Source organism: Echinops telfairi, unplaced genomic scaffold, assembly GCF_000313985.2.
Source record: "Echinops telfairi isolate 266 unplaced genomic scaffold, ASM31398v2 ScPeMD7_5592;HRSCAF=6446, whole genome shotgun sequence".
Taxonomy (NCBI): domain Eukaryota; kingdom Metazoa; phylum Chordata; class Mammalia; order Afrosoricida; family Tenrecidae; genus Echinops; species Echinops telfairi.
The window spans coordinates 36075246-36089287 of NW_022109491.1; the positions used below are offsets into that span (position 1 = coordinate 36075246).

Consider the following 14042-nt stretch of genomic DNA (forward strand, 5'->3'; position numbering starts at 1 on the left):
CCAAACTCCTACCCTACTTAACCCGACCTTTGATAGAAAATCTCTCTTTTTACATTTATTTTTTAAATCACTATTTTACTTTTATTATGTTAAGCATATATACACATATAGAAACACAACATTTACCATTTCAACATGTATAATTCAAAATTATTAATCTCATTCGTCTTGCACTACCATCACCCACATCCAACGATAACCTTTTCCTTTACCCTTAACAGAAACGCAGTACTCCATTCCCTCATAACCAGAATCCATTTACGTGTCTGTACATTTGCCTACTCTAGATTATTCCTTTAAGTAGAATAAAAGGATACATGTCTTTCTATCATATTCTTGTTTGTGTTGTTGCATTTCGAAACAGACTTTTGGCTTCTAGAACAATGAAATGGTAAATGTTGTGTTTCTATATGTGTATATATGCTTAACATAATAAAAGTAAAATAGTGATTTAAAAAATAAATGTAAAAAGAGAGAGAGTGTCTATCAAAGGTCGGGTTAAGTAGGGTAGGAGTTTGGAGGCTCAGACAAGACTGTGAACAATAGAAACAACATGGCACAATAGAAAGCTTGTTGATGTGTTGTCTATTAATTTACTTGTCTATTTTTTAAATGTTCTCCACACCTAGCATAGTGCTTAGGCATTAGTAATGACTTGCTTTAAAAGAGAAGGTTTTATATACCGTCATTTGGTTCAGGACAATGGTAGCTGACGATTATTAGGACATTATTAGTAAGAGCTCTCATTTTCACTCTCACGCTAGTTCGGTCAAACGGTATATGCTTTCCCCAGCTATGGTCAACAATGAGACGCAAAACAGTGGTCACTGTCTCCAAATTCTTGACAATAACCTATGGATTTTTGAGGAAAAAAATAAGATATTTGGTATGAACTCTCTTGCTTTTTAAAGCTTTTCACTCCTATGGTTTCCTTTGATGTTTCCAACATTCCTCTGAGTGGATCGGGGGTGGGATGGGGTGGGGTGGAGGTGGATGCTGCTGTTCCTATTTTAGAAATCAGGAAAAGCAGCCCCATGGAGCTACATAATTTGCCCATCCAGAAAGAGATATATGCTCAAATAGAACCCAATGTTTTATGTTACATTTGCATCCCTTCTCCTCCTGCCCCCACCCTAACTAAAATACATGCCCTTTGGTTATATTTTAATAACAAATCACACTTTTGCATTCCCAATGCAAAAGAAAACCCCTGTGAAAACGCATTATATCTGGAGAGTATTTATAAACATGACATTTGTTGTGATTTTTTAAGCCACAGGACAAATAAAGCTCACATCTCACATTCACTGCAAACCAGTCCTGGTCGTGAGGGACCTTTCATTGTCTTTCACTCCGAATGAACGGAGTAGACAGAGCAAGGGGTTTCCATCTTTCCTGCCTCGCTCTGCAGGGGGCTGGGGGGAATCTCACTCAGGGCTGCACTGGAGTCTGTGTGTTAGGCAGCCAAAAACGGCTCAGGTGGCCTGTGCCTTCAGTTAGGTACTGCGTTAATTTGCTAGTAGTGTTGTTATAATGGAAATACCTCCAGCGAGTGGCTTTAAAAGAACAGAAATGAGACTTCCCACTGCTCAGGAAGCTAGAAACTCCAATTCAAGTTCTGGCTCTTCTGGGCGTGAGGGCCCTCCTTTGTCTGTTCCATCACAGGGTAGCTTGCAGCCATGGGCGGCCTTCCTGGTGTTGCCAAAGCAGTTGGCCCCATCATCACCCTTCCTTACTCCTCAGTGTGTCTATCCTAGTTTTTCTGTTTGTTTGTTTTTCATTTCAGAAGTGATGAAGTTTAGAAGCCACCAGACTCTGGGGTGACCTCATTAGCATAACAAACAAAACTCATTTCCAAACAGGACCACAGCTGCAGCTTTGGATTTCAACATACATTTTGGGAGGACCTAAATCAAACCACAAGAGGTACCTCTGGTTCTGCCATCCTGAAAATTCAATTTAACGCAATGCCAAGATCCCTCTAGGCGTGTTGTAACGAGAGGCATAAATAAAGAGGCATAATAATTGGAAGATGACACAAAGGCCATTCCTCCGTTTTTCTTACCATTCTTACATTAAAAATAAACAAGTGTTTTATAGAGATTCTAAGTGGCTTTCATTTTTTAATGTTTCGGGCTGTCCCATTTGATAAGACATGGAGGTATAACGGGCACTTCTAATTAGGAAAGAATCCTTTAGTTGCCTGGGGCATCACATGCATGATGTAACCACACAGCTGTAAGTCTGCATGGGAGCGACGTGGCCTCCCCTTTCTCCTTCAGAGTGATTGGTAAGTGTGAACTGCTCACCTGGGGCGAGTGGCCCAACACAAACCCCATTAGGCCTCCAGGACTCTTTAAATTTTTTGGTTATATTTTTAATAAACACAGGTTTAAAATTTTGGAGAGTTTAATATACGACAACGCTGGCCTTCAAGACTCTTGAAAAACAGGACTGGCTGATAGACTCGAGGCCACATTTCCATGGAACAGCGACAGGTTGGCGTGAGGGAGGCGCTGCTGCGTGTAGACGGTGTGGGCTCTCCTCTCTGCGGAGTCCTCTCCACTGCCCAGTGCTCCCACCAATGCCTGGCCTCTAGGCAAAAGAACGCTGCTCTGCCCAAGGCCCAGTCCATTCACATTTCTCTAGAATATGGAGATCTGGCAATGCTGAAGGGGAGTGTTCTGGGCAGCTTAAAATTTGTCTTTTTTACTTACAAATCTTGGAACTATGTGGAAATCTTTCTACAACGCATTTTCATTAGCCTGTTTCTCAGAAAAGGCGGACACAGGAGGATGCCATCACGAGACCCCAAGGCACATGCTGCACGTGTGTGTGCTGAGTCACAGGGAGTGTGGAGGGGAGCCTGTGGAGCTGGAGAAAATCCACCCCGATATGCGTCGAAAGGTCCAGTCTTCTGATAAACATGGGATAAGCACGAGAACAGGATCTCGGGCCAGGGCTGAGAAAAATCGTCCTTTTTCCTTCCATCAAAGATTTCGTGGACTAAAACCAGTGCTAGTCGGATTAGCTCACTGGGCAGTTCTTAATTACTTTTCGTCATTCTCCCGCTGTTAGAGATGCTGGTAGCGAGCCAAAATGATTTTGTATTTGGTCAGATGAAGACTAGCTCGTGTGAAGGATCTTTCTGCTAGAGCACAGCTGCATCTGCCGACATGGGGACGTGATCACTGGTGCCAGGAGGCTTTGCAGCTAGTGCAGGAAACATTTGAGCCATCCTCCTCACCAGTCAAACGAAACCAGACAATTTGTACAGAAGGAAACGAAGGAAACCTGCTGGGGAGTCCTGAGGGGACACGGCCCCTCAGCACCACACTTCTGGAACCCATGCCCTTCACTCGTAGCCAGGCCAGGCAGGCCAGCCTCAGAATCAGACCTGACCGTGGAACCATAGCAGAGGAGTGATGTGGTCCTGACGTGAGTCCAGACAAAGCACACCAACAAGTTCGGCAGGAAAACAGCCTCCTTTTAGGTCCACAGGATGATTTCATATTAACATCGAAGTATGATTGCATATTAACGTCAATACTCAAACATACAACAAGAAGAAATACCACCAAGAATAACAGTTACAAAAATAACCCCAACAACTGGGTTTCTGTACTAATTGTACTTCATGTATTTGAATGACCAGATTAAAAATTTCGAGTTACCAAATAAAATGGCCATGTGTACAATTTACACAAAAATTTAGAACAAAACAAATTAAAATAAAACCTGTTATCACTTTTTTTTGCCATCTGTGGAAAGACTAAATGTGGAAACTTTGTAAGGAACTATGGTTCATAGATGATGAGACTGTTTTTCCCCTCCTGATCATCCAACTTGAGCACCATCTGAGTGATCTGTCCAACTATTCTATCTCAAGAATTTTAGGATGTACGAGCCATTGTTAGATCCCTTTGGTGCAAGGATCTTCACAGGTGTTTCCTTGATACCCATGATGCTAGCTAAATCCATCTTCCCACAAACTGTCAGGACAGCTGCTCTCTGCCCAGCATCCCAGGAATATCAGGAAACTCAATTCTTGTCACGTTCATCTAACATTAACCCAATGCCATGGATGGCAGCCTTTACTGAGCTTCTCAAGAGTGACACCTCTCACTAGAGGACAGCGTATTACCTGGTGGAAATACTCAAAGGGTGCTGGGCCTCTCGTGACTCTCAAATTATACCTACAACCATCTTAATACCCACTCTAACACGGCCCTCCCTGAGCTGTCTGACCTTTTTGTCAACATTATGCCAAGGAAGGTGTGGAATGTCTTCCTTGTATATTAAAGGTCATTTGTAGCACACGCGTTTGTTTAAAGAACTCTCTAAGAAAGATACCAAGACCACCTCCGTGTGCTCTTCAGAAAACAACTGAATCTGAAGTTAAGAGTGACTGCGGCATTTCAACAAAGCCTCCATCCAACTCTAGCCATCCAGGTTAAAAATATATATTTTGTTTTTTTAACATAGAAAATTGGATTTCCCTTTGATAAATTCTATACAGATTGCTCTGTGACATTAGGAACATTTCCTCACAATGTGTCAACATTCTCTTTAATCCCCTTCTGGTCGTTTGATCTTTTCATCCTTGCTTTAGAGTCACTGCTGACTTTGGTCCCAGTGGCTTTTTAAAGTGAACACTCCTCCACGGTCATCCCCCCAATGCTTTAGATTGCACCCCCACTTTTAAGCACTCGAGGGTTACCTCCACATGGTTTCCTCGGCGCTTGATCTTTTCTTTTCAATGTGCAAACCTACTGTGTGTCTTGTTTGGTGATTGAAGATGCACAACAATAACACAGATCAGAGGCAGCCTCGGAGAGGGATAGAGATCCAGAAGGCATTCGAATGCATTCTTTTTAAAAAGGAACAGAAGTAATCACAAAATCTTGGTGGACAATATATTTCCTTCATATTACTTTGCTTTTAAACTTTTTCTTTAAAAGAATTGGGTGAATTAGGTGAAGGCTCACGCAGGACATTATCAGTCTCGCATTCAGCAACGCATACACAGTCTGTTTCACTTCGCCCAGTGCAGGCCTCTCACTGCACCAACACACGTCCCACTGCCTCCCCGTGGCTCCCGTGTCCGTTCCTCCTCCTTTCCTAACCTGCTGAATTTTTGCTCCAGGATAAACGCCGCCTCTGTATCTTAAACAGTGGATTATTGCTGCCGTAGGGCTAAGTTCAATTTCCGAGCTGAAGGGTATGAAGAGGCCTAGTCTTGGAGGTCCCAGCAGCTTCTATCCAACCAGTAGGCTTTTTTTGGTTTTTGGCCCCTTTTTCCAGAACCTTCTAGTGCAATCCTTTCAGAGCAGTTGGCAGTGGTAGGTGGGCACAGGCTAGTTCCTTGGTTCGGATGGCACACAGTAGCCCCGTGCTTCCGGTTGTCAGTTGTAGGTGATTTCCGCATGGAGCAGGGTGGGATCATTCTCTGCTTTGATCATGCACAACCCCCTTGGAGGCATTGAGGAGTGGCAGATAAGGAACGCCAGGCACTTGCTGCCTTTGAGACTCGTACAACCACTAGGACAGGAAAGGTTTGAGGAATGTAGGGGCTCACGGTCTTCAAGTTCATCCATACCAATAAACCCATTCCAAATCTGCTCATCCTTTCTTGGAGTCTCTTGTTTAAAATAGGAGATCTTACAAAATGTGTGTTTGGTCTTCTTTGCTGTCCTGTCGACCTACAGTCAAACCTGGACTTTAATTCCATCACATTATGCCAGGCTATTGCCAGAGATAGGTCTCCTTTGATGCTGCCATAGATGTCCGTTGGTTTTCGGAGCAAGGCTTCAGTTGATAATGACCTATCCTCAGCGTATCATTTTCTTTTTGCTGGTTAAAAGAAAGCACCCTACTCTACAATCTTTATGATTAAAATGGCTCTAATGTTGATTATGTACCATAGTTACTTGATTCCCCACCAATTTACCCTCCACCTGAGCCTCATCCAAATTTACTACAAGTAAAAGCTTACTTGTTATGGTGCTCCATGCCAGGGTCTATTTTCATCTCAATCTATGACTGAAAATACAGTCCCTATTGCTTTCAGATAGGAGAGTAATCTAACTTCAAATTCCCCTCTACTAAGTATTCTTTCTAGAATGACTTGTCTTAGCTCCTTAGGAATCTGAGCCACAAGGCAGGGCTTGACTGTGAATGTTTTCATGGGTATATACATCTGGAGGTAGGAGAAGAAGAGAAGGGAACTAAGACAGGGAAGGGCAGGAAGCAGTATAAGGTAGTATGTTCCAGTCTGACTACTGTATTGCCATGAATCAGGAAGAAATGCATAGCTCACTGCCTTCAAGTCAGTTCTGACTCATGGCGGCCCTAGAAGGCAGGGTGGAATTGCCCTGTGGGTTTCTGGGATTGTCGTTGTTGACAGTAGAAAGGCTTGTCTTTATCCCTCGGAGCTGCTGGTGGCTTGAAACTGCTGATTCGCAGTTAGCAGCCCAGCCAGTAAACACTATGCCACCAGCCACCAGAGCTCCTCTAGGGGGTATGGAGGTTAATTTGAGGACAAAGGTATGCCTAACCCAAGCGAGGGTGTTTTCAAGTGCCTTAGATACCTGAAAGTGAAAGTTGGGCATTAAACAAGGAAGACCAAAGAAGAAGGCATGCACTTGACGTCCGGTGCTGTGGAAGCACAGTAGAAGTACGTGGGACTGCCAAAACAAATCTGCCCAGCCAGAGCTGCGGCCAAGATGATCCTCAGAAGCCAGAAAGCAAGCCTCCGGCACTGTGGGCATGTTGTCAGGAGGGATAAGACCCAGAGAAGGACATCATGCTTGATAAAGTAGAAAGACGGGGATAAGAGGATGACACTGGGCTAGATGGATCGACACAGTAGTTGCGATGAAAGGTTCAAACAGAACAATGATTGTGAAGGTGGTGCAGGCCGAGTGGTGTTTTGTTCTGGTGTCCATGGGTCACTATGGGTTGGAACCCACTTGAAGGCACCAAACAACAAAGGTGGTATGGGACATCTCTGGAGATACTACTGTCAAGAGATAGGTCTTGGGGCATGCAGAGTGCATGCAGAATGTACGCTTTGCTGCTCCCTTGCTCCTATTTCCAAGAGTAGCCATCTGGTAAGGCTCTAGCTCGATAGTTCTCTGTTGGAGATGACTTTACCCACCAGGAGAACACTGAGCGAGAGACATTTTTGTGAGTCTAAATATATCTTATTGTCGTGACTAGGGCATGCTGTTGACAGAGGTCAAGAATGCTGTTTAACATGAATGCTCAGGATCATCCTCGCCCTCTCCCCCCACCAGCCAAAAAAGTGACAGTCGTGCCTCTGCTGAGATCTAGTTGATGGTGAAGCAGAGAGAACCTGAGCTGGCCTATAAAACGGGTCTGACACTGTAAGCCAACAGTCAAAAAGATAAAAAATATGAAATGCATTTCACAGAAGAGAAAACACAAACGGAGAATAAAACATAAAAGACCTAATCTCATTAGGAAACAGGGAAATCAAATCATGGTAAGAAATCATTTCACACTCGATTGACAAAAATTAAGATATTGCAAGTACTGGGGAAGATGGGTCTCAAAGAGCATTCTCACACACTGCTGGTTGGAAGTTTAAGTTGTTATCACCACTTTGGAGAATAATTTGGTTTTTCCTTGTAAGCCTGAAACAGTCCTGATTCCGTCATTGACAAGACAAGGCCACACCCTGGAAAATCTCCCAGACCCAGGCAAACTAGTAGAGTTTGTCATCGATCTCGTAGCTCAGCCATCTACTCCCAAGCCTGTGGCTGTTGGTAGTGCTGTTGCATTGGCTTTGACTCATAGTGACCTTGTGTTCAGCAGAATGAACCACTGCCCAGTCCTATACCAGCCTCACAATGGTGAGCCATAAGCCCATGGATGCAGCACTGTGTCAATCCACCTCACGATGCTTCTTCCGCTTTTTCTCTTTTTTTTCCCCAAGCACATTTGTACATTTATTGCCATCATCATTTTCAAAACATTTTCTTTCTACTCGAGCCCTTGGTATCAGCTCTTCATTTTTTCCCCTCCTTCCCGCACCCTCCTTCTTTTTCACTAATGTTATACTTTAACAATATGATGTCCTTCTCCAGGGACCTGTTCAAAATACATGAGATGAAGTTTCACCACAATAGCTTCTAAGGACCATTCTGGTAATATTTCCTATTTTCTCTATAACTATGAGATATAAAATGCTCCTTAGAAAGCTTGCACCTGGTCCACCTTGAGACCAACCTATCTCAGCTCCATCCTGGTGGCTGATGACCGGAAGATGAAGGACATCCTCGTGACTGAAACAGGCCCCTGGAATGGGACCTGGATGTCTCAGGTCTCTCTGGTTCACGTCCTTTGCCTTCATTACAGCTGGGCTCTGGAAATTCCTAAGTCCAATATAATTGCTGCACAGAGGCTGTTTCAGGAAGGGGTCTCGAGTGAAGGTAAAAAGGGTTCCTACAGCACCCCCGTTTATAACCATGTCAGAATGGTGAGAGTATTATTACTTAGCTACATGCTTTAAGATTTCTGGGCTGAATTGGCATGAATAATGCTCTGGATACTATCTGAGCGTTTGTCTAGGCTCTAACAGGGACTGATGGTTCTTTTTCCACTGCTGGAGGTACTTTCCCAGGGAATCAAATACATTCCTCATTCTCAGGTCTGTCCCATGTGTCCAAAGCAGGAGGCCTTCACTGTGCAGAGCTTTAGTTTTCTGGGCAACACTGCTTACATCCAAGTATTAGTTTTTTCATTCTTTTTGATGAGAATCTTTTTTTCCCTTTTCATAAATCATTTTATTGGGGACTCATATCTCTTATTAAATGTTCTAGCTGGGAATGAGCCCGTGTAAACGTTATAGTCTTGAAATGATATTTGACTGACCATATTTGATTTGACCCCTAGTCCTCAAAAAACTCATATGTATCTTATCAAGGAAGGGACTTTCCATGGAGGATGTTTCTTGGGGGCTTGGGTGACAGCGTATTCGAAGCCAGGAAGCACACAGGAAGCAGGGCGAAGTTGCAGAAAGCTCCGGTCAGTGAGTGCTGCAGGGCGACCTGCCTATCCTGTGAGTCTTCAGAACAGAATTTTCTTTCTTTCCTCTCTTCCTTCTTTCTTTCTCCTCTCTCTCCTTCTCCCTTCCTCTCTTACTTTCCCTCCTCTTTTCCTTTTTCCAACAGTTTTATTGGCATATCATTCACATGTCATACAATTCAATAGTTGAATCACATCAAGAAGAGAGTCGCAGGGAAGCAACAAAGCCCACAAGGAGGAAGCACACCAACCCGTGTGATCACGAGGGGTAGATGGGATCAGGGATCAGGCATCCGAAAACAAACAAGCATTGTGACACGAGGGGGGTTGGAGTGGAGATTCCAATCTCATCTGTGGACAATTGGATGTCCCCTCACAGAAGGGTCACAAGGAAGAGACGAGTCGGCCAGGGTGCAGTATAGCACCAACAGAACGCATGATCCCAGTTCAACCTTCCAAATCCTGCTAGACCAGAGCATGTACAGTGGTACAGATAAGAGCCCTCGACACACAGACTCCAGGACAGATAAACCCCTCAGGATGAACAACAGAAATGTGGGTGAAGGGAGACAGCAGAGGGTGTAAAATATGAAAATAAAAATAATTTATAAATTATCAAAGGTTCATGAGGTTGGAAGCAGGGCGGGGGCAGGGGAGAGGAACTGATACCAAGGGCTCATAGAAAGAAAATGTTTGGGAAATGATGATGGCAATATACGTACAAATGTGGTTGAGACAACTGATGTATGAACTGTTCTGAGCTGTAAGAGGCCCCAATAAAATTATCTATTAAAATTAAAAAAAGGAGGAGAGTGGCACAATCATCACCACAATCCATTTTAGAGCACTGTCTTTGCTGTTGTACTCACCCTGTTTCCCCAAAACCTCCCCTGCCACACCCACAAGGAACCATGGTTACAAGTTGGAGTGTCACGGAACAGGGCCTCATCAGCCTCTACAGTCAGGGTTACATAAGAGATCACAGTAACTGAAGAACAGCAGCCAGGGAGGGCTGCCTGGGACCATAGGATGCATGATCAGACAGACAGGGTAGAGCGTGGGGTGTGGCCAGGGTCCAGGGTGAGGGGGAGACGCTGTCCCTCTCACTCCTGTTACTTGAAGTTCACCAGATATGGCAGGGACCAGCCTGACAACACCCCGTCCAACGCTCCAAGAAACACAGGAAGTGAGACATGAGCCCAGTGATGTCACCCTCCAGTACTGAGTGACTTCGGGAGAGGCTTAGAACAAATTTAGAGGGAAGCACAGCAGCAGACACTTGGATATCAAACCCCTGGAAGTTTTAGAAGCAGGCCAGAAACACATACATTGTAAAAATAAAATTAAACATTGGAATAAATTAAGCTTTGACTAAATTAAGCTGCCCCATTGTGACCAATGGTGCCACCATGTGTTATATAGAAGAACTCCCTAGGGTTTTGCCGGCTGTAATCTTTACAGAGGCAGATGCCTAGGCTTTTGTCTGTGGCTTTTCTGGTGGATTCAAAGGGCCATCTTTTAGATTAGATTAGTAAGGGAGTGCAAACCATTCACACCACCCAGTGACCTGACGATGTGACCACTGTCTATTAAAACACAAATGAACAGTGCCTCCCATATGCATCGATAGGGAATTAAACTTGAGGCTTCGCTGAGAATAGTGGTGCTCGTCTAGCTCAGTCTAGCTGCAGCAGATCCAAAATATATTTCGGATCCATCCACTTTTTGACCTCCCAATACCATATCCCTACCCTAAACCTGCTCACCAGCAAGCTTTAATGAGTGACAACACTGTTATCCACTTTTACTGAATCCTCAAGCCTACCAGTTAGCCACACTCAAGTAGAAGGGCTTTTGGGAAATATAAATTCTCTAACTCCTTTGTTAATGAGTCTTACATGGCTTTTCTCTTCAAAAAATCAAACTCACTGCTGACTCAAAGTGACCTTATAGAACAGAGTAGAACTGTGGGTTTCTGAAACTGTATATATATATATATCTGGGATTTAATACATATATCATATCATTCCGTAGTTCAATCATGTCAAGCAGAATCGTACAATTGCTATCACAATCAGTTTCGAGACATTCATTTTCTACATCGACTCCCCTTTACCACCACCCCACCACCACGGTATGTCCCCCCCTCCCCCAAACTCTTCTTCTTCTTGCTGTTGCTATAGGTTCCTCAATCCTAAGTTTCTTATACTGAAAATGGAAAAACATGTAACAGAACTTCAAGAGGATGACCTCCACTGACATAACACCTCTGAGATAGACCCTAATGTGAACAAACAAAAACCAAGCAACACAATACCACCCCCAATACAGAACATTTTGGAAACCAGATCAGGGCCAGCCTGTATCATAGTGGGGATCTACTGACAAAGTTTTCAATTGTTCAAGTCTTAGATATGCCTTTGACCTTCTATACTCCTCTCCCAAGCACTCTGTTTAGTGGCCACTGTCTTCCCATCCCTCAGTTTTAGACAGAGGGAGTTCTCTGGAGGCTTATTCCTGTTAGTTCCACAAACGAATCTTGGGCTCCCACTGTGACCCATCACCTGCTGCACAGCAGCTTCTCACAAACTAGTCCTCCCCTGACTTTGAATTACATGGATTACAATCCTTCAGTGAATGATCATGTTGTGCTTCTTCCATGTGGATTTAGTTAACATCTCACTTAGATGGCTGCTTGTTTGAAGACAAGCCTTTAAGGCACCAGACACATTTTTATCTGATAGCCAGGCACCATCTAAATCAGGCGTCCTCAAATTATGGCCTGCAGGCCCCATGCAGCCCGCGGAAGACATTTATCCGGCCCACCAGGTGTTTTTGCCCCGTTTGTTTTTCTACTTCAAAATAAGATATGTGCAGTGTGCATAGGAATTTGTAAATAGTTTTTTTAAACTATAGTCCGGCCCTCCAATGGGTCTGAGGGACAGTGAACTGGCCCCTGTTTAAAAAGTTTGAGGACCCCTGATCTAAATTCTTCACCACATTTGCTATAGCACCCATATCTTCTGTGTTCCCTTTCTGAAGGCAAGCATTGAGCAGGGTCATGAGGTAAGAAATAATTGTTCCTAAATTGTTGCTAGGCTTTAATGCGAACCCATAATCCATTTCCGGATTGCTTTTTTTTTTTCTTTTAACTTGAAATTACTTGGGAGTGAATGCATATGTCGTAGCATTCCATAGTTCAATCATGTCAAACAGAATTGTATGATTGTTTCCATAATCAGTAGTTTGCTCTGATACCCAAAGGAAAGTAGCTCAATCATCCCATATCATGTTGCTCTGCTTACCATGTTCATACAGGTCCTTGGGTGGTTAAAAAAAAAGTTCACACAGAGCTGGGAACCCCAGGGTTTGCACCCAGGCAGCAGCCCAGTAGAAGCAAAGGGCTGCTCATCTTCTTCTGAAAGATTACACCCATGAAATCCCTACGGAGCAGTTTGATTCTGGAACACATGGGGTTCCAGAGGCAGAATCGACTGGAAGGCACCAGACAACAACAGCAGCCACCTTGTGTATGTTCATGTTACAGGTGCCTAGAAGAGTTTGCAGGTGCGTAGACACCACATGCGCAACGTCTGTTCAACAAATAAGCATCCCTTCGTGCCTGTCTAGTGTGACGTCAATGTGAGTGAAGCCACACTGTGCTCAGCCACAGATAACACCATTCGTTCCCGTACCTTTGTACGATGACTGTGGAGGAATGAAAGACTCCAAAGGAGAGCGACTATTTCTGTTCTGGAAAGTTCCGCCGGGGCTCTTCAGTTTTCTTCATTTTCCTCAGTGTTCATTTTGGCAAGTGGTGGAAACATTTCGCCACAGCGTATTTCTGTAACAAACAAAATGGCCTCAATGTGACTCAGAAACCCACCAACTTTTCACTGGTTAAAAAATAAATCACATAACCCCCTTTACTTCACATTCTCCTCCGTGCCGTGCATCTGTTCGTGACTGGTTCTATCCTTGTCTCAGGCATGCAGCCACTGTTTGGAACAGTCTTACCTGGATGGCCCGAGGCAGTGTTCGTTCCCTTAAGACCTCCCATTGTGTGATTCCATTTCCCCAGTAGATGGTGAGTTACATGCGGGTAGGGGCTGTGTCTTTGGGTCATGGTATTTTTAGAATCCTGACCGCTATTGGCCACTTAGAAATGTTTACTGTGTACATCAGGGTCCTTGCATGGTGCAAATGGCTCACTTAGATGATTGCTAAACTGAAAGGCCACAAGAGGCGCAAAGCCACCCTGAGGTGCCTCAGAAGAAAGGCCTGGCAATCTTCTCCCAAGAAATGAGGCATTGAAAACTCAGGTCTTCTGACTCACGCAGGGGCCACCATGAGTTAGAATAGAGTCCACAGAAATTGCCTTTTTACATTTTATTATGAATACTGGCTGAATTAAAACGATAGGTGGATCTGACAAGTTCCTGGCTGACAGTTCAGTACAGTATTGTTCACATGAGTGAATAATAAACAGTACTTGTGACATCCAGTCTTGCAGGGGAATGCCAGGTTCTGATGATAGCTCTGTTTCCTCCACAGGGTAACTAGCTAGCTCCCCGACATGCATGCGCTCACACACACATGCATGCACGCACACGCACGCACACGTACGCACACACATGCACGCACATGCACGCACACACAGCAGCAGCAGCCCCAGTAGCTGCTGCAGCAAAGTTGTGCTAAAGTTTTATTTAAGCACAGAAACACTTCAAAAGAGGCGAAGTGGGTCCCTTGACAGGCTGCGAGAGGGCCCCCGAGCAGGGAGAAGGGCACATTCAAAGGGTTAGGGACTTGTCGTTCCACAAAGGCTGCTTTCTAATTAGTTATTACCTTCGTTCTTGGGTCTTCTACCTATTTCTTTCTAACGAATCTCATGCTACAATTCTGTGTCAGGATGCCTTGAGGCTTGCAAACCTGGGTACAACGTCTCAAAATCACCGCGTCTGACCTCAACATGGAGACCTTGAAAGGCT

At 44.3% G+C, this 14042-nt stretch overlaps 1 protein-coding gene across 2 annotated transcripts in view; it reads right to left on the reverse strand.

The window, feature by feature from the left end:
* Positions 1 to 14042, reverse strand: part of PAK5 (p21 (RAC1) activated kinase 5) — a 334352-nt gene that overhangs the window by 197141 nt on the left and 123169 nt on the right. For both annotated transcript variants that reach the window (XM_004697833.2, XM_045295289.1), the window contains exon 2: positions 12747 to 12895. The gene's annotated coding sequence lies outside the window, so the exon portion shown is untranslated. The remainder of the gene's footprint in view (positions 1 to 12746; positions 12896 to 14042) is intronic.